The sequence below is a fragment of the Macaca fascicularis genome, chromosome 7, assembly GCF_037993035.2.
Source record: "Macaca fascicularis isolate 582-1 chromosome 7, T2T-MFA8v1.1".
NCBI classification, from domain to species: Eukaryota; Metazoa; Chordata; class Mammalia; order Primates; family Cercopithecidae; genus Macaca; species Macaca fascicularis.
The window spans coordinates 97620886-97642187 of NC_088381.1; the positions used below are offsets into that span (position 1 = coordinate 97620886).

General features: G+C 39.2%; 1 protein-coding gene and 1 non-coding gene across 6 annotated transcripts in view; one reads left to right on the forward strand and one right to left on the reverse strand.

Annotated features, from left to right (window-relative positions):
* The window catches only part of PRKD1 (protein kinase D1), a 366404-nt gene that overhangs the window by 235224 nt on the left and 109878 nt on the right, over positions 1-21302 (reverse strand). The gene's annotated exons all lie outside the window — the stretch shown is intronic.
* On the forward strand, positions 9764-9866 carry LOC123574793 (U6 spliceosomal RNA). The gene has a single exon (XR_006699983.2). It is a non-coding gene; the product is annotated as a U6 spliceosomal RNA (small nuclear RNA).

Consider the following 21302-nt stretch of genomic DNA (forward strand, 5'->3'; position numbering starts at 1 on the left):
CCCACACAAGGCAAATGGTTCTTAGACCAAGGAAAATATCTCCTTCCAGTCCCACAGGCCCATTCTATTGTCATCATTTCATAACCTCTTCCATGTAGGTTACAAACCGCTAGCCCACCTCTTAGAACCTCTCATTTCCTTTCCATCCATCGTGGAAATCTGTCCTTAAGGAAATCACTTCTCAGTGTTCCATCTGTTATTCTACTACTCCTCAGGGACTGTTCAGGCCCCCCACCCTTCCCTACACATCAAGCTCAGGGATTTGCCCCTGCCCAGGACTGGCAAATTGACTTTACTCACAGGCCTCAAGTCAGGAAACTAAAACACCTCTTGGTCTGGGTAGACACTTTCACTGGATGGGTAGAGGCCTTTCCCACAGGGTCTGAAAAGGCCATAGTGGTCATTTCTTCTCTTTTGTAAGTATAATTCCTCAGTTTGGCCTTCCCACCTCTGTATAGTCTGATAACGGATCAGCCTCTATTAGTCAAATCACCCAAGCAGTTTCTCAGGCTCTTGGTATCCAGTGAACTAATGGTCTTTTTAAAACATACCTCACCAAACTCAGCTACCAACTTAAAAAGGACTGGACAATACTTTTAAGACTTTGCCTTCTCAGAATTCAGACCTGTCCTCAGAATGCTACAGGGTACAGACTATTTGAGCTCCTGTACGGATGCTCCTTTTTATTAGGCCCCAGTCTCATTCCAGACACCAGACCAACTTGGACTGCACCCCAAAAAACTTGTCATCCCTACTATCTTCTATCTAGTCATACTCCTATTCACCGTTCTCAACTACTCATAAATGCCCTGCTCTTGTTTACACTGCCCGGATTACACTGTTTTTCCAAGTCATCACAGCTGATAGATATCTCCTGGTGCTATCCCCTTAACTCTTAAAGTAAATAAATAATCTTTGCTGGCAGGGCTATGAGGAACCTCCTTAGGCACTCTCTAATTGGATGCCGTGGGTCCTCCCAATTCTTAGTCCTTTAATACCTGTTTTTCTCCTTCTCTTATTCCGTTTAGTTTTTCGATTTATAGAAAACCATATCCATGCCATCACCAATAATTTTATACGACAAATGTTTCTTCTAACAACCCCACAATATCACCCCTTACCATAAAATCTTCCTTCAGCTTAATCTCTCCCACTGTAGGTTCCCACGCCGCCCCTAATCCTGCTTGAAGCAGCCCTGAGGAACATCGCCCATTATCTCTCCGTACCACCCCCAAAAATTTTCACCGCCGCAACACTTTACTACTATTTCATTTTATTTTTCTTATTAATATAAGAAGACAGGAATGTCAGGCTTCTGAGCTCAAGCTAGGCCATCATATCCCCTGTGACCTGCAGGTATACATCCAGATGGCCTGAAGCAACTGAAGATCCACAAAAGTGAAAATGGCCTGTTCCTGCCTTAACTGATGATATTACCTTGTGAAATTCCTTCTCCTGGCTCATCCTGGCTCAAAAGCTCCCCCACTGAGCACCTTGTGACACCCTACCCCTGCCTGCCAGAGAACAACCCCCTTTGACTGTAATTTCCCTTTGACTGTAATTTTCCTTTACCTACCCAAATCTTATAAAACGGACCCACCCCTATCTCCCTTCTCTGACTCTCTTTTCGGACTCAGCCTGCCTGCACCCAGGTAATTAAAAAGCCTTATTGCTCACACAAAGCCTGTTTGGTGGTCTCTTCACAGGGATGGGGGAGAAACTGGGGAGGCTGAGGCAGCAGAATTGCTTGAACTTGGAAGGCGAAGGTTGCAGTGAGCCGAGATCATGCCATTGCACTCCAGCCTGGGCAACAAGAGCAAAACTAAAAAAAAAAAAAATATATATATATATATATATGCAAAAGGCAAGAGAACAATCTAACAACATTGCTATACAAGATTCACAAGAGTAAACTGTTCAAAAAGCAATGTTCCGCAGCTAGTAAATCTAGCACTTTTAGTCCTTTCTTGAGAGCTGACACAGATACCAAGAATCATAACAGTTGCCTGACTTTTCTTATGTCAGGTGTCTAACCCATGAACATGTCCAATGCCTCTTCTTTCCAGAACCTGGTCTCAACAAAGCAATATTTAGAAAACAACAGGAGCATTAGACTATCAAAAAGTAATTCACCAGTAGTACAAGAAGCCCAAATATGCCTCCTTGTGCTACTTTATCCATACACAATCCGGAAAAAAAAAAAAAAAAAAAAATGCATCCTAATGTTTAAAATAGAGTTACCACAGTAACAAAGTGAACAGTTAAGAAGCAATGAACTTAATCAATGCAAGTCATTGTTAGAAAGATTATCCCTTGAGATAAACCTCTCAGTGCTAAGATTATTGCTATTTATCTGAAGTATTTTCTGAAAAGCTAAGAATAACTGACTGAGGGCTTCAGATCAATGAGGTGTTTTTTGGGTTTTTTTTTCTCCTTTCAGTGAGCTAAAACTCCCAGTAGACCTAAGCTGTACTTTTAATCATGACATTAATCGATAACAATTACACCCAAGAGAATGCCATCATAGGTTTCCCAGGAAATCTCATAGGGCTTAAAGTGCTAAATTGTAGAAATAGTCAATATTATGTGTTATTAAAATAGAATTCAGGTTGGTTTCTTCCTATTTCCCTACAGCAGAATTATAGTGCTCTAGACCTAGAAATGTTGGTATAGTGTTTCTCAAATTTTAATAGGCTTAAGAATAACATGGATATCTTGTTAGACTATAGATTATCATCCAGTTGGTCTGCAGTGTGGCCTCTGATCTGCATTTCTACAACCTCCTAGGTATTGACCATGCTGCTATTAATAGTAAGCAGGGAACACCTGCAGTAGCAAGATGCACACACATTGGCTGAGGGATACTAAGAGGGATTTGACCATAACAGAGAGATTTTACTTCTAGATATTTCATCCTAAGTTGTCCTCCTTGCAAAATAACAGAGAAAAATGGCAATACTTAACTTACTTCAAAGAGCAGCATTTTCTAAATGCATTACAAAAAAAGAAAATCAATTATCTGGGATATCAATAGGTGTTGCCAGAAAAATAGAATGCTAATAGAAAGCTGAATGAATGGTCATACAACTGAGCTAAATGAAATTAAGTCATAACAATGGCTAATAGTTGTTGAGCACTTACTATGGGCCAAGAATTGTTCTAAATCCATAATGTAGAATAACTCCTTTAATCTTCACAGCATCTCTATGAGGTGGGAACTAGAGCACTGCATTTTTCAGATGTGGAAAGGTAGGCAAGAAGAGGTTTAAAAACTTGTCCAAGTTCACAGTGCTAGTGAGCTGATGGGTGGTAGAGCCAAGAACCAGGATTCAACCCTTGGCAGGCTGCCTCCAGAGCATGGGCTCTGCTCTCTAGAACATAAGCACTTTTCATTATTAACAGAAAGTGTGATTCACCACAAAGTGATGTAAGTACTTGTAAGTTGCCAATGAAGGGAAATATGCAATGAGGAGGAGAAAAGAAAACTTAAGTTATGGCAAGACAGAGCATGAGAACAAGCCAGAGAAGGGAAAAACAAGAAAGTGGAAGTAATTGTTAATGAAATAATAAATGTAGAAGAGTGTACTGTAGTAGCGGAGACATCACCCACCCAGACATAGATGCGCTAAACAGATCAATCTGCTTGGCAAATAAATGTCCAGGAGAGGAAAGCAAGGCAAGACCCGGATCTCATCAACCACTGGAGGACACAATTTATTTCCACCAAATATACTGAAAAGCTCTCAATCACAAGAGCCATGATTATTCTTATGTTAAATATGCAATTTACAGATTATCCGGGCCCATTGCTGGGTCTCTTTCTTCTTCCTACAGGATGGATTGGATATTTTGCTTCTAACTAGCAACTTTGTGAAAGTGAGTAAGGACAATTCAGTTTATTTTGATCTCATTCTGGGATTGGGCAATAAGCTTGGGAGAAGGAGATTATGCTGTGAAACTGATTAAAATACAACCTTATTAATCCTAGATTTCAATGAACCCTCTGCCTGGCATTCAGGTTGCTGGAGGAAAAAAATACACCAGGTAGATCCAATCTGAAATATGTAGTCTGAATCAGAAAACAGCCAGTGCATTATGCAGATTACATTACAGGTCAGGCAGAACGATAAATAAACAAAGTAGCTGTTTGGTTAGATGAGCACTGGAAAATGGTTCAGACTGTTCAAGCAAGTATTAAAACAAAAAGCTAACCTTGAAAACTCCTGAAGTATGCAGATTCCTGAAACATTCTACTGAAAACTTAAATGAAAGAAAAAGCTTAACTGGAGACAAAGCACTGCCTGTAAGCATCCTGAAGGCATCAGATTTGCAAATGTATTTACAGGCACCAAAACAGACATACTTTTGCAACTGAAACAAGAGAGGTCCTTTGGTCTCAAAAATTGAAATGTTACAAAAACGTGCCAGGAATACATTGAATATGTTACGGATTCAGTTCAGACCACAACAATAAAAACAATAAAACCATATTGTCGCAATATGGCAAGTCACACAAATTTTCAGGTTTCCCAATGCATATAAAAGCTATGCTTACCCTATACTGTAGTCAATTAAGTCTGCAATAGCATTATGTCTAAAAAAAAGTCCACATGCCTTAAAGAAAAAAATACTTTATTGCTAAAAAATGCTGACAATTGTCTCCAGTGATCTCTTGACAGGGGATGATTTCAGGGTGAAACTGTTCCACCTCAGATCATCAGGCTGTTATGAGAATCTAATGCCACCGATCTAACAGAAGGCCAGAAAGCAGAGCTCAGACGGTAATGCTCACTGGCCCACCACTCAACTCCTATGGTGTCTATGGTTTGAGGTTTGGGGATTCTTGATCTAAGTCTTCAGGGAGTCCTAATCTCTTTGCCAGTGGAGAATCTAGTCTCGATACTGATGGCTGCTGATTAATCAGAGTGGTGATTGCTGAAGGCTGAGGTGGCTGTGTCAATCTCCTCTTTTTTTTTTTTTCAATTGAGACAGGGTTGCACTCCATGGCTCAGGCTGGAGTGCACTGGCAATTTCTTGGCTCACTGCAACCTCTGCCGCCCAGGCTCAAGTGATCCTCCCACCTCAGCCTCCCAAGTAGCTGGGACTACCGGTGTATGCCACCATGCCTGGCTAATTTTTGTATTTTTTTGTAGAGATGGGGTTTCACCATCTCATTGTCCATGCTGGTCTCACACTTCTTGAGCTCAAGTGATCCACCCACCTCAGCCTCCCAAAGTGCTGAGATTACAGATATAAGCCACCACACCAAGCCAATTTCTTTTATTTTCTTTCTTTTTTCTTTTTATTTTTTTGAGACAGAGTCTTGCTCTATCTCCCAGGCTGGAATGCTGAGGCATGATCTCGGCTCACTGCAACCTCCACCTCCTGGGTTCAAGCACTTCTCGTGCCTTAGCCTCCCGAGTCGCTAGGATTACAGGCGTGTGCCACCAAGACTGGCTAATTTTTGTACTTCTAGTATAGACGGGATTTCACCATGTTGGTCAGGCTGGTCTCAAACTCCTGGCTTTAAGTGATTCGCCCGCCTTGGCCTCCCAAAGTGCTAGAGTTACAGGAGTGAGCCACCGTGCCTGGCCCCAGCCAATTTCTTAATGTAAGACAACAATGATGTTTGCTGTATCAATTGACTCTTCATGAAAGATTTCTCTGTAGCATGTGATGCTGTTTGATGGCATTTTACCCACAGTAGAATGTCTTTCAAAATTGGAGTCAATCCTCTCAAATCCTGCCACTGCTTTATTAATTAAGTTTATGTAAAACCCTAAATCCTTTGTTGTCATTTAAATAACGTTAACGGAATCTTCACCAGCAGTAGATTCTATCAAAAGAAATGACTCTATTTTTCATCCGTAAGAAGCTGTTAGTCATCCATTCAAGTTTAATCATTAGATTGCAGCAATTCAGTCCTACTTTCAGGCTCTACATTTTTTTTTTTTTTTTTTTTTTTTTTTTTTTGAGACGGGAGTTTTGCTCTTGTCGCCCATGCTGGAGTACAATAGTGTTGTCTCAGCTCACTACCACCTCTGCCTCCTGGGTTCAAGCAATTCTCCTGCCTCAGCTTCCCAAGTAGCTGGGATTACAGGCGCCTGCCATCACACTCAGCTAGTTTTTGTATTTTTTGTAGAGATGGAGTTTCACCATGTTGGCCAGGATGATCTCGAACTCCTGACCTCAGGCAATCTGCCCATCTTGGCCTCCCCAAGTGCTAGAATTACAGGCGTGAACCACCTTCAGGTTCTACTTCTAATTCTAGTTCTCTTGATAGTTTAACCACATCTGCAGTTACTTCCTCTACTGAAGTCCTGAACCCATCAAAGTCATCCATAAGTGTTGAAATCAACTTCTTCCAAACTCCTCTTAATGTTACGGTTTTAACCACCTCTGATGAATCATGAAGATTCTTAATGGCATTTAGAATGGTGATTCCTATCCAAAATGTTTTCAATTTACTTTGCCCAGATCTATCAGAGAAATCACCTTAGCAATGGCAGCTGTAGCCTTATGAAATATATTTCTTAAATAATAATAACACGTGAAAGTTGAAATTACTCCCTGATCCATGGGCTGCAGAATGGAGTTCTATTAGCAGCTATGAAAACATTTAACTCTGGTCCATTTCCACCAGAGTTCTTGGGTGACCAGGCGCATTGTCAATGAAAAACAACATTTTGAAAGGAATCTTTTTTTTCTGAATGGTAAGTCTTAACAGTGGCTTAAAATATTCAGAAACCACGCTGCAAACAGATGTGCTGTTACACAGGTTTTATTCCATTTATAGAGCACAGACAATAGATTTATCATAAATCTTAAAGGCCCTAGGATTTTCAGAATGGCCAATGAGCACTGGCCTCAGCTTAAAGTCACCAGCTGCTTAGCCCCTAACAAGGGAGTCAGCCTCTGGTTTGAGGCTTTGAAGCCAGGCATTGACTTCTCCTCTCCAGCTGTGAAAGTCCTAGATGCTTCTTCCAATAGAAGGATGTTTTGTCTTCATTGAAAAATTGTTATTTAGTGAAGCCACCTTCATCAATGATCTTAGCTAGATCTTCTGGATAACTTGCTGCTGCTTCTACATCAGCACTTGCTGCTACAACTTGCCCTTTTATGGCTTCTTTCTATAAACCTTATGAAACAAACTCTGTTAGCTTTCAGCTTTTCTTCTGTAGGTTCCTCACCTCTCTCAGCATTCACAGAATTGAAGAACATTAAGACCTTGCTCTGGATTAGGTTTTGGCTTAAGGGAATGTTGGGGCTGCTTTGATCTTCTATCCAGACCACTAAAACTTTCTCCCTATCAGCAATAAGGCTGTTTTGTTTTCTTATCATTTGTGTGTTCACTGGAGTAGCACTTTTAATTTCCTTCAATAACTTTTCCTTGGCACTCACAGTTTGGCTAAGTGTTTGGCACAAGAGGCCACACCTTACTAAGCTTAATCATTTATAGCTTTTGATTTACAATGAAAGACATGTGATTCTTCTTTTTTTTTTTAGACAGAGTCTCTGAAAGTGCAGTGGTGCGATCTCGGCTCACTACAAGCTCTGCCTCCCGGGTTCATGCCATTCTCCTGCCTCAGCCTCCCGAGGAGCTGGGACTACAAGGCGTCCACCACCGCGTCTGGCTAATTTTTTGTATTTTTAGTAGAGACGGGGTTTCACCGCATTAGCCAGGATGGTTTTGATCTCCTCACCTCGTGATCCACTCTCCTCCACCTCCCAAAAGAGCTGGGATTACAGGTGTGAGACACCACACGTTGCTGTGATTTTTCCTTTCACTTGACACTTAGAAGCCAGTGTAGAGTTATTAATTGGCTTAATTTGAATATTGTTGTTTATCAGGGAATAGAGAGGCCTAAAGAGAGGTAGTGAGATGAGGGAACGGCCAGTGGATGAACCAGTCAGAACACACACACTTAAGTTTGCTGTCTTACATGGGCACAATTTTTGGTATATCAAAACAATTACAGCAGTAATTACAAAAATCACTCATCACAGATCACCGTAAAAATATAATAAAAGTTTGAAATATTGTGATAATTCCCAAAACATGACACAGAGACTTGAAGTGAACATGTGCTGTTGGAAAAATGGCACCAATAGACATGCTTGATGCGACGTTGCCACAAACCTTGAATTGAAAAAAAAAAAAAAAAAAAAACACAATCTGCAAAGGACAATCAAGTGAACAGCAATATACAGATGTGTGCCTGTATGTATTCTTCGCCGTCACCTCAGCACCTCTAATGTCAGGTTTTAAGGTAATGCAATCTAATTTTCTTATGCTAATAGTTCAATCTACATTTACAAACTTTTCAAATATTTTATCTAAATGTTTTCTATCAGCATGCTCCTTTTTATAAGAATCCTTCATTGTTCCAAGACACAAATCATATCCCTTTGAATTCCAGATGAAAACATTTTAGGCCTATTTAGGATTTATTTCAATAGATATGTATACACATGTAAAGCAGTTTCAATGTTATATAAAAATACACTTCATTGGTCTTATTGTGGTGACATTAACTTGGCACTCAAGAAAATGCTTCCAGGTGGCAGGCACCTGCTCTGGCTTTAAAATGCCAACCTCAAAACCTATAGTCAGGCACCAAAATGGGGAAGTGCAACAAACTACGTATTTCAGCACCTAGCAGTTTTGGCAGCTCATTTGGAACTGGTTATTGCCAGCTGGGCATTTTGCCATTTCCTTGAGGCAAAATTAAAGTGGAAGATGCAAGGGTTTTATTGTAATTTTCCACCACATATTTATATCATTATGGGTTTTGTGCTGCTCTAGTCCCCACACAGTCTCACTGAATATCTTCTTATTATGTCACTGAGATTTGAAGCAAATACAGGATGATGCAGTGAAAACAAGTGGGCACTGTGTATAGTAAATGATTGCTGAAGATAACACTATGCTTATCAGAATGGGCTACATCATTTGCAGGGCCCCTTGTTCACAAAGCAGAGGAAAAGTGCCATTAAAGGTACTAAAATATCAAGTGTTTTCCTTTCTTCCGCAGCTTCCCCTCAACCTGCCATGGTGTTATTTGCTACTTGATGTTGACATCCTTCAGGCACAGGGATATCTGCACAATAAATGCAGACCTTCCAGAGTTCTACCCCACATGCCCACCCACCGCTCACATAAACTGCCCACTGGCTAGCAGCTGAGTTCTCTCTCCTTCCAGCTGCCAGAGCAATGCTCTGTGCACCACCCAGGAGAGGTGAGCTGGGCATCTCCCTTTCCACACACAACTCTACTACGCAAGCCCACAAGCAGAATGACCCCCAGGAGCACTACAGTCCCTACACGAGGATGCATTAGGTATCTAGTTCAGAAGTCAGAGGTTTGCCCCACTGAGGCACCACGGTGGCACTCCTAGAAGTTATGGTCACATCAATGCTCTGTTCTAAGACCTGTGGGGCTCTTGCTTCAGACCCTGACCCTCTCTGCCAGGGGCTGAGGACAGCAGCAATTGTTGCGCAGGATCAGGGAAGGAGGCCAGATTGGGCTTGTGATCCTCAGTGGTGGGGAAGCCAGAACTGGACAACAGCACAAATGGTCACCTGAACTAAGGCTTCAAGTCTTGGGCATGCTCCACTATCCCACCAGACTTCACTTATAAAACATAAATACAAATATAAAATCAAGGATTTCAAGACAGGAAATTCAGAGCATTACACCCCAAACAATTGTTCTCATCACTGAGTAATGAAGCCAGTCCTGATGCCTAAGAACCCAAGGCCTGTGCCCACTTCTTTAGCACATGTACTAAAATTGGACAATAGAGAGATTAGCATCGTACCTACACAAGGATGGCATACAAATTTGTTATGTGTTTCATATTTTTATTTTATATAACTAAATACACACACACACACACACACACACACACACACACCCCCACCCAAAACAGAACACATAAAACTTGGGAAATCTGGATTGAGTGCCCATATCAATATCTTAGCTATGAATCTAAACTAGAGTTTTGCAAAATGTCATTGAGAAAAACATGCAGAGTTACAAAGGATATCTTTGTATTATGTCTTACAACTCCATATTTTAATTACCACTGCTAAAAAAAAGACCCAAGGCCTATTAAAAGGACACATACAACATACAGGAAATCAATAGCAAAACTACCTATACCTAGATATAACCAGAACACTAAATTGAATATAATTTGACTTTAATATGTAAAAGAGCAATCCTTAAAATAACTTGCTTGAATACAAAATCTGCAAACACTATGTTCACCATGTTATTCCTCCTGTCAGAAGGAAAGTGTTCAGTTATTGTAGTTCATTTTCACACTGCTATAAAGAAATACCCAGACTTGGGTAATTTACAAAGGAAAGAGCTTCTGCATGTCTAGGGAGGCCTCAGGAAACTTACAATCATGGCGGAAGGTGAAGGGGAAGCAGGCACCTTCTTCACAAGGAGGCAGGAGGAGAAGTGAGAGTGCAGGAAAAAGTTCTATGTATAAAACCATCAGGTCTTGTGAGAATTCACTCACTATCAGGAGAACAGCATGGGGGAAACTGGCTCCATGATCCAATCACTTCCCTCCCTCCATGCATGGGAATTACAATTTGAGATGAGATTTGGGTGGGGACACAGAGCCAAACCATATCAGTTATATTTTTTGTTAAAACTTACCTCATCTAGCCAGGCATGGTGGTTCACACCTGTAATCCCAGCACTTTGGGAGGCCGAGGCGGGTGGATCACCTGAGGTCAGGAGTTCTTGACTAGCCTGGCCTCCATGGTGAAATCCTAGTCTCCACTAAAAATACAAAAAATTAGCCAGGCATGATGCCACATGCCTGTAATCCCAGCTACTCAGGAGGCTGAGGTAGGAGAATTGCTTGAACCCTGGAGGCGGAGGTTGCAGTGAGCTGAGATCATGCCATTGCACCCCATCCTGGGCAACAGGAGCGAAACTCTGTCTCAAACAAACAAACGAAAAAAACTTCTCTCATCTATTTAAGATAAAATGAAAATATGCATTCTAGAAACCACAAAAATACTCTGGAAACTTAAGTGTCTATGCGAAAGCATATCTTTATTTATAAAAAAAGGAGACAATTGTATGTGGAAAAGCCCAAAATCAACTTTAAAATGTTAAATTCTTGAATATAGAAAACTGATCTACATACATTTTCAACTGGAAGTACATATTTGATGCTGGTACAGTTGCTTAAATTTTATATACAAAAGACAAAACATCTTGCCCATCAGATGGTGAAACATCACAAACATAATAGGGAAAATCTGAATTCTTCAGGCTGACTTCCCAGAGGACCTGAGCCAGACAAGAATTCTATGCTGCTCTTTAGGATTGTGTATTGCAAGTAGATGACCAAATGAGATTATTCTCACTACAGTTCTAGGGAGAGGGAGAGGGTAAGGCCAAATCTGTAGGGCCGCAGAGACAGACACTACCCAAAGAGCACCTATTTCTACTTAAACTGTTAGATGAGGTAATGGAAAAAACTTGCTTAATACCACAGGGCCTAGCACATTCGAAACACTCAACAGGTATTAGCAATTAGTATCAACAATGTCAGCATGCTTGCACTCTGACCTGTTAAGGGAACACTGACTCTCAATGTAAATTACACATCCAATTACTATAGCTACCATTTCTTGCTCTGTCAGATGATGTTCATAGCCAAGATCAACCCACCTTTTGGTTCCAGCCAGGACTTTGCAGAGACCTGAACTGTATAAACAAAAAAAAAAGTTAGGGATCAAATTAGTTTTGCCAGGGCTAACTCTGTACCTCTGGGTAAACACTGAGCTGTTCATTAGCAAAATGGAATTTGAATTTCAAAGATGAATGAATATTCATTTACTTTGGGTAATTACATACTAAGGTATTCAAAATATATTTGTTGAATGAAAGACTGAATTAATGAATGGATATGTGCAGACTTCTCTCCAACCCAACTTTTTCTATTTAGCTGGTAAAGAGAAAACTATTTTCTCTTTACCAGCTAAACTCCCTTGCAGCTTCATTTTAAAGTTAAAATATCAAAGTAGTAGAGAAGGAACCACAAATAAAACAGGTATTTTGCTCAGGACCACACTTGACTATATTGTCTGTCCCACTACATAATTAATCATTGCCAACCCCAGTCAAATGTGGGTATGGCAACAACACTGTGTCAGGGTTTGCCAGGTGTGGCAAATTACTGCATCTTCCTCTTTCCAAGTTTCAGCCTGGAGTCTAGCAAAAAGCACTTAAGAACCTCCCAAGGCAGGAATCCTGACTACACCAGTGTACTAAGGAACTGGGCTTTTTCCCTGCCTGGTCGGGGGAACTCAAAGTTCTGAATAGCTAACCTCTTATGCCTGCATGTGCTCCAACTGCAGTCTGCATACCTGACTTTGATGCACTTTTTCAAAGGTATATGCAAAACCCTCTCCACTCAGCTTAGGCTCAGATCCCAGGCTGGCTGCTTGCCCTGTCTCAATGATTCCCTGCTGCCTCCATTGCTGGCACCGACACAAATGCAGCTTTGTATCTACTCACTACAAAAACCTTGAATCTGTTCTCTTCTCTCATTGATTCCTTAGCACTCGAAGCTAAGCTAATTATATTTTATGCAATTTAATTAACTATTTGCAAAAATTTTAATGACTAAGCAAAATATAGAAAAGAGCCAACTTGAACTATATCACCACATAAACAGTGTAAAGGATGGTTTAATATTTAAATAAGTAGGCCGGGCGCGGTGGCTCAAGCCTGTAATCCCAGCACTTTGGGAGGCCGAGACGGGCGGATCACTAGGTCAGGAGATCGAGACCATCCTGGCTAACACGGTGAAACCCCGTCTCTACTAAAAAATACAAAAAACTAGCCGGGCGAGGTGGCGGGCGCCTGTAGTCTCAGCTACTCAGGAGGCTGAGACAGGAGAATGGCCCTAACCCGGGAGGCGGAGCTTGCAGTGAGCTGAGATCCGGCCACTGCACTCCAGCCTGGGCGACAGAGCGAGACTCCGTCTCAAAAAAAAAAAAAAAAAAAAAAATATTTAAATAAGTGCCAGTCTAAAGGAAGATGACAGAATGCACGTATTAACATAGATGAACAAACCCAAAGTGTTTTGTGTTTATTCTCATTTTCTAAATTGTGTCATTAAAATCAACTGTGGTTAATTCAGATCTATTTGAGAGGTTTCTCACTGACTTTAAAATGAAAAGCCTTCTTTAAAAAGTGCACCAAATGACCTTTTAATCATCAAGGAAAAAAAAAATTCCACAGTTGACTGCACACTACAACAGTAAAGAATTAATCTTGTTATGGCAAGACTACCATTAGAAACATCTAAATTATTTAAGATAAATTAAACATAAGATAATTCGTTATTTCTTTCTATTCCTCTAGTAAATCATAGTTAACACGAATCCTGTAGAGAGTCTCATGATTTATATCCTTCCAGCATATTCTCACCTTTCCATTCCAGACGATCAAAATGTCCCTAGAGGGAAATTGTTGAGAGCAACATGGAAAACATGACAGTGAGGCGGAAAATCCAGGTTTAAAATACATGCCTTTGGCACAAACTCGTGAAAAAACAAAACGAAACGTGGGAGAAATTTATTGATAGTAGTCTAACCATTATGAGATCCTGGAACAATTTACAGAATTATGCAATGGAACATTCACTGAGGATTCAGCTTAACACATCTTGTAACATCCACCCTTTCCGGATAGTGGAACATGTCTCCTTGTCTCAAGGTTCTTCCTAAGTGACTATTAAGAATGTATACACTTTAAAAGTCTAAGTAGATGCATAGTCCACGAAACACTTCCAGCTGTGCTTCTCAAATAGCACAATTCCAGCCCCATGTTTATTTTCCAGTAAACTACAGAAATCATAATGGCATTTATGTCTACCAGTTTAAATGTAGTATCTCTTCTTTACATATTAATAATACTCATTTCTTCATTAGCTTAAGACATTCTTGCTACCTTCAATATAGGTATAAGCAAAGGGAGCATTTCGATAAACAGCTTAGTCATGTCAGGCCGGGTGTGGTGGCTCACGCCTGTAATCCCAACACTTCAGGATACTGAGGTGGGCGGATCACAAAGTCAGGAGATGGAGACCATCCTGGCCAACATGGTGAAACCCTGACTCTACTAAAAATACAAAAATTAGCTGGGCATGGTGGCACGTGCCTGTAATCCCCGCTACTCGGGAGGCTGAGGCAGAAGAATCACATGAACCAGGGAGTCGGAGGTTGCAGTGAGCCGAGATCTCGCCACTGCAATCCAGTCTGGACAACAGAGCGAGACAGAGAGACTCCGTCTCAAAAAATAAATAAATAAATAAATAACAGCTTAGTCATGTCAATAGCTCATTAAAACTCTTCTTAGAAGCCTTTTATCAGCAGTTCTGGGAAATCAGTCCAGAAAGAAAACCAGGCTTCCTGAGCTACCAACAATGAACAATAAAGCAAATAACTATGTGCCACACATTCAGGAATGACAACAGACACATGGTGGTAGTGAGATGATTTCACTGTTTTTAAAAATATTTTATTGTTATTTAAATCTATTGTTATTATAGTTAAGAGAAAAATTGTTACCATAAATGCAACATTTAAATAAACTGGAGAGTTATTTGCTTTTTAAGTTCTCATGATATGAAGTCCAATATGTGAACTTCGTTTAATTTTCTATTATCCTTAAGTGCTAGGTGACCTTTTTCTCTTAAAATATAGCCTCAGCCATATCATGACGAATCACCAGAAGTTTACATTTACTCTGACTTTGTACCTCTTTGGTTTTAGGGTGTCTTTAGCTTCACTGACAGTTTTATATTTCAATGGATCGTAAAAGCTGTCATCCAGGATATTGTGTCCTCGATGTTGTAAATAATCTATTTTATGTGACCCTATGATTACTAAAAAATGGTTCCCACATATTGAAATGCCCTCAAATTCCTGGAATTCTAAGAGACTATATTTTCTCTGTTGCTTCCTTCAGCAGAAAATAAATGTAAACTACGTATATTTGTAGTATTTGGGGACCTACTAGGCCCCCAAAATGATTCATTTTAAATACATTTAGATAAAGATGACATATTAAGGCCTGAAGGATTACAACTAATTTTTTCAAATATATATTTATATACTTTACTTTTTATGTTGGCTTGAGCATTTTTGGAAGGTTGAGGACATGCTTCCTTGGGTCATCTTTGAAAGTATGTTTCTTTCAAGTTTACATACCTGGTATCTGTGAAATTTTGAACGAACATAAATGTTCTTCACAAGAACTACAGTGGGCTTCTGCCAAATCAAAATGAGGGCAGGCTGTGAGTGATCAGAGGCCCACTGGCACATAAACATATGTAACCTTTTAATAATGCCTTCTCCCAACTAAGCCAAGCACAAGGATGTGTGGCAAACTGACACATTTTGACTTTTGCAAAGATTTCAAAAAACATCCAGATTTCTTCACTGAAAGGTCCCCTATCACTCTGAAGACGACCCTCTGAAAAGCTGTGAACATTGGCTTTCACTAACTCACACCACAAGGGAAAAAGGAACAGTATAATAAGATTAAGAGGAAGGAGACTTATTTTTATTTAACAAATACATATCATTTGCTATATTATAGACACTGTTTTAAGTATCTGTAAGTATTGGTTCAATAATCCTCGTGACCTCTAACTTTATGGTGACCTCTAACTTTATGGTTAGGTATCATTATGTAACCTCTATTTTACAAATGACAATACAGAGGACAGGGAGATGAGGTAACCTGCCGGAGATCACTGGGCTTGTTAACTTCTAGGCCAGGATTTGAACCCAAGCAGCGAGACTCCAGAGTCATGCTCACAAGTGCCTTATCCTGCCTCTGCCAGCCACTGCTTCCCTAATTCTTCTTATAAATTCCACCCAAAAATCCAATACAGAAAGAAAAGAAAACATTGTGATTACAAAGGAAAATAAAATTGTATAGCTTTGCCATTTTTTCTTCTCAGTTAAAGGCAACTATTTTTTCATTGAAAAAAGATTTGTCTTCTAAACACAAATGACAAAAACAGCAGGGAAGGAAATGCTATTTTCAAGTTTCTAGGAGGTTATCATAAACAATGAAGACAGAAAAACAAATTAAAGTTGTAAAAAAAATGGCATTTGACAGTATTTCTTCTACCTTGCTGCCTATGACAATTTGACTGCACTGTGTTCAGTGGCTGTACAGAGCACCCTAGGGTGTGAAAATGAAAGATGACCACGCTTGGAAAGAAAAGAGAAGCATATTGTAAGCAAGTGTAAATGCACAGTAAGGTCTGAATGTTGTGGAAATAAGCCCAGGCTGCTTCTCAATTCATGAGTTTAGCTGAGATGGCAGAACAGATGACAAACAACAACAAACAGAAACACCATACCACACAATTCTCTCCAATATTGGGGATAAATATCCACAGCAGTTTATTTAATTTGATGCTAATTTTCTTTCTTGTTTAACCAGTCTAAATATTTGCTATCTATTAAATATTCATGTATTGTGTTTTAATACCTTCAGGTTTTCATTCTGTAAGGAATTAATTTTTTAAGTACCTGTAGTCAAAATAGTGCACTTTCCTCAAAATAACAACAAAAGCCTTTATTCAAAGACTTAATATCAATTAATTGATCAAAATAAGGGTCTGAAAGAGAATTCGATCTTCTTGGCATTTAACATTTCAAAACTGAAAAGAATACTTTATTTGAAAAAAAAAAAGAAAAGAAAAGTTAACCTATGCTCCAGTACAACTATTTCGTTTGGTTTTAATATCAATGGAAACTCAGTAATAATTATTTTATTTCTCCTTGCAGTATCAGAAAGAGCCTAGTTATTTACAAAATATTGGCATATTCAATCTGTTCCTCTTAGATGCAAACCTTTTAAAAAATGATGTTTTATTTCTAGGTGAAGTTTCATAATTAGTATCAATTTACTCTAAGAAAATTAAGCAATAACTTTAATGTACTACTTATTCATATTAGATATACTAATAACCCATTAGTACTTCAAATCTAGCTACCAGTTAGTTTAAGAAAAATTAGCAAAATCTACTGACCTATTAAATCCCAAAATAAGAAATTTCCTATTAAAAAGGGGGTGGGGGTACACTGTATTCTTCAAAAAGTCAATGTCAGAAAATACAAAGAAAGGCTATGTAAATGTCTGCATTAAAGGAAAGTAAGGAGACAACAACAAAATGCACTGCCTGACCCAAGGCTGTATCCTGTACTGGAAGGAAAAATATACTCTAAAGGAAGTTATTGGCTCAATTGATAAAACTGAAATATAAATGGTAGGTTAAAGTATTTTATTAATGACAAATTTACTGATATTGATCATTGCACTGTAGTTTTATAAAACAATACCTGATCCTTAGGAAACATATATTGATGTGGATAGGTACAAAGGGCCATGGTATATAATATCCTCAGACAGTTCAGGAATAAAAAAAAGTCTGAGACAGAAAGAGAGAGAGCACACAAATAATAAAGCAAATAGGGGCCAGGCGCGGTGGCTCACGCCTGTAATCCCAGCACTTTGGGAGGCCGAGGTAGGTGGATCACGAGGTCAGGAGCTCAAGACCATCCTGGCTAACACAGTGAAACCTGTCTCTACTAAAAATACAAAAAATTAGCCAGACGTGGTGGCGGGCACCTGTAGTCCCAGCTACTTAGAAGGCTGAGGCAGGAGAATGGTGTGAACCCAGGAGGCGGAGCTTGCAGTGAGCTGAGATCGCACCACTGCAGTCCAGTCTGGGGTGACAGAGCAAGGCTCTGTCTCAAAAAATAAAATAAAATAAAATAAAATAAAATAAAATAAAATAAAATAAAATAAAATAAAATAAAGCAAATGGGGTAAAATGTTTAGCTGAATCTGGGTAAAAGCTAGAGGAATGTTCTTTGTGTTATTTTTATTGTTGGCAAATTTTCTGTAAATTTGAAATTATTTCCAGATTAGAAGTAAAAACAACAACAATGAAACACTATCGACCTGAACCAACACTATGAATTCAACTCCACGAAGAACACAAAAGCAGAGTCCCTGATGTTTGCCCTCAAGGTATTGATATTACTTTGTAGACAGTCGCAGACATTCAAGTCGGAAGAGATGTTGGTCCACAGAGAGTGCCAGTTATTTCTAATATGAAGGTCTCTCCAGAAAGATTCATCCACTATAAACTCAGCCTCCACAATGAGAAGGTGAGGCATATCCACCCTAAACACAATGGTTACGGAATCATAAGGACACCCCACATTACCCCTGGAAATAAGGTTCATTCATACCACCAATATAGAGGCAATACTTTCTGGCTACTACCTGAGTGGTCTGACTCAGCGAATATTTATTTAATGCCTACTATGTGCAGGCACCAGGCTATGTGTTAGGAAAAGATTAATAAACTTTGGCACTAGCTTTAAAGCAAATCACAGGCTAAGCAGAAAAAAGCACATATATTCCGTAATTAAAATAGAATCTATGAAATGCCGTTGTAACAAAGGTGTGTGCCAAGTGTTCTGAGAAGGCTTCAGTGAATAGATGAGACCAAACTTTTTTAGTTATTTAATAAATATTTACTCCGTGTCAGAGAAAGGAACCTTAAGGAGGAGTACGTGCTCCCCTAGTTGACAGGAAAAGAAGTGAGAAGGGAATTCCAGGGAAAATCAACTAATAACACAAGAGAATGGCAGGAAGTCAACCAAGTAAAGGTGTTTTCGTTGAATAATAAGCAGATCAGTATGGCTGGGAACACAGCATCTCCAGGGAATATGGATAATGGGGAAGATAAACCAATTAGGGCCAGATGCTGAATGGCCTTGTATAACACGCTAAGGAGCCACAAGATCATCCTGTGGAGAGAATGGTAGAATATTTTCAACATTAAAAAGGTAAAGAAAGGGGAGGGAGAAAAGGAACAGCAGCTCACATAGTCTTCAAATGTGATCAGAGCTTGAATTGAGACAACATCGACAAGGAAAGAGGCACATATGAAGTGGAATGAGTTGTGCTCAGCAACCCACTGATTGTGTAGGATGAGATGTAATGGGGGAAGGGGGTTAAGATGATGCAGCTTTCTAGCTTAAACTCTGGGAGTCATTAACAGTGATGGAGGGAAATGGGAAAAGATGAAGTCAGTTTTGAACATGTTGAGTTTGAAATTCAAGTGTAGTATGCTTAGAGATGTTCAATAGAGACTTTATAATTACAGGAGATACACTGAACTTCAGAGTAGAAGTCAGGGTAAATATAATGAATTTTTACCTGTTCAGAATAGATTTTAGGGTAACACTGAGGATGATTAAATACACGACTGTGTTCTTGTATTCTCTAAGGTTGATTGCATAGATTGAGGAGACAGTTGAGATAGACATCTTATGATTGTCAGAAAGATATCAATCCAAAGGAAGGAAGGAGAATGAGCAGCAGTCAGAATTCTGTGGTAACTCAGAGTACACAGCTCTTGGTATGTGGGTTAGGTACTCAGTGACCACGGTTCCACTAACACTCAATTCACTAAGGTCTATTAGTGAAGTGCCGGATGCTTTGCTAGATCCTGGCTGCTATCATATTAGCCTGTTTTCTGTTCTATCTGAATGACATACTGACTTTTAAGTTTGAATAGAGACAGAGTTCAAGTTAAGTTCTCATTCTATTCACTCTCTCCTTACACACTGAATTGCAAAATTAAACAAAGGACTTTATTTTAAAAGGAAGCAAAATCAGGGACACACTGGAACTTTTATAGACATTCAGGGCTTATAAAGCAACACAAAGGAAAAAAGGTTCACAAACTAATTCTTGAACACATTCACCCCTCTTTTAAAAATTACTGATGGGCAAAATATCATAATAAACCATTGTTAAAATAATACAAATGTTCTGATTGCAACATGGCAATTCTAGGCAATTCTGGGTTAAACAATAGCATCCTCCACATGAATGCCTGCAGATGCACAGCTGAGACCATGTGTGCCTGCACACACACCCACACACACAACCTCCTCAAGCAGACAGACTTCACAGTCAGAGCAACCTTTTAAACACTTTGCCTTTATCACCCACAGAGACCACCAGTCTAGTGCAATCATCTACCCTCTCATAGAGACCGTGATACCTGTAATCAGTAGCTCAGCATAGCAACCAGGTTTTACAACTAACTCCATGAACCAATTTGTTTAATATTTAATTTTTCTTTTTAAATTTTATGATTAATGCACTGCCCAGATCTTCAATGTTTTTGGCCTCCAAGGTCACTATGGAAAGCAATCTGTTTTTCTCGTACAATCATTTGAATAAATAATGCCCAGTCATCTGACTGCAAGCATTCATTACACATGAGCTATAGAAAATAATCACTCACAGATCAAGTTTAGTAGCTTCAAAACAAATGATGCAGAATGATTTCTATAGAATTCTTGAAGTGGTTTCTTCAGAAATGATCCGAATTTCATCTTGTAGGCATTGCACAATTTTCCTTTTTCATTTAGTGAGTATTTATCTTGGGTCAATATTCACTTTATGCCTTTCTAATTCGGCAAATAAAGGCTCAGATCCAAAATGGCTTTGCCGTTTGTCTAGCATGTTAACAGAGCAATAATTATTTTAGTGCTTCAATCTGGACAGTCAAAAAGATGACCTTATTTTGAACCTCCTGTAAGAGAGACAGTACTGTTTATAAATAAAATCTCATGCTGAGAAATCCTTAGCTTCCTAAGGAAGAAAGCAATCACTGTGTTTGCAGGCAGCTAATGTTCTGCCCTTTACTTTAGGTATATAGTATCTAGATTTTCATCAACATTTTATAAAATGCAGATCTAAGTACAGAATCCTGGGTTTTGTTCATGCATATCTGGAAACTATTCTCTTTAGGGAATATCCCACAAGCAGCTAGGTTGCAAAAGGGACATTCTTTACTGATTCAACAAGCAAGGAATATCCCACAAGCAGCTAGGATGCAAAAGGGACATTCTTTACTGATTCTTTTTACAAAGAAAATACTCCCACAGTTCTAGTTCAGTCCCACGACATTCTTAAAGGGACATCTAACTAAAGAAGAGCTAGATATTTCTGTGAAGAATCAAAATGTTTTTTAAAAAAAATCTCCAAAGAAATTTTAAAGTAAAGCCAAAAGTAAATTAACAAAAGATGGATTCAAAATTGGAAACAATGCAGCCAGGTTTAAAAGTCACATTTTGAATTAAACAGGCCCCAACTCCAACATTTACAGGCTAGGTAACCTTAGACAAGTTGTTTGATTTTGCTT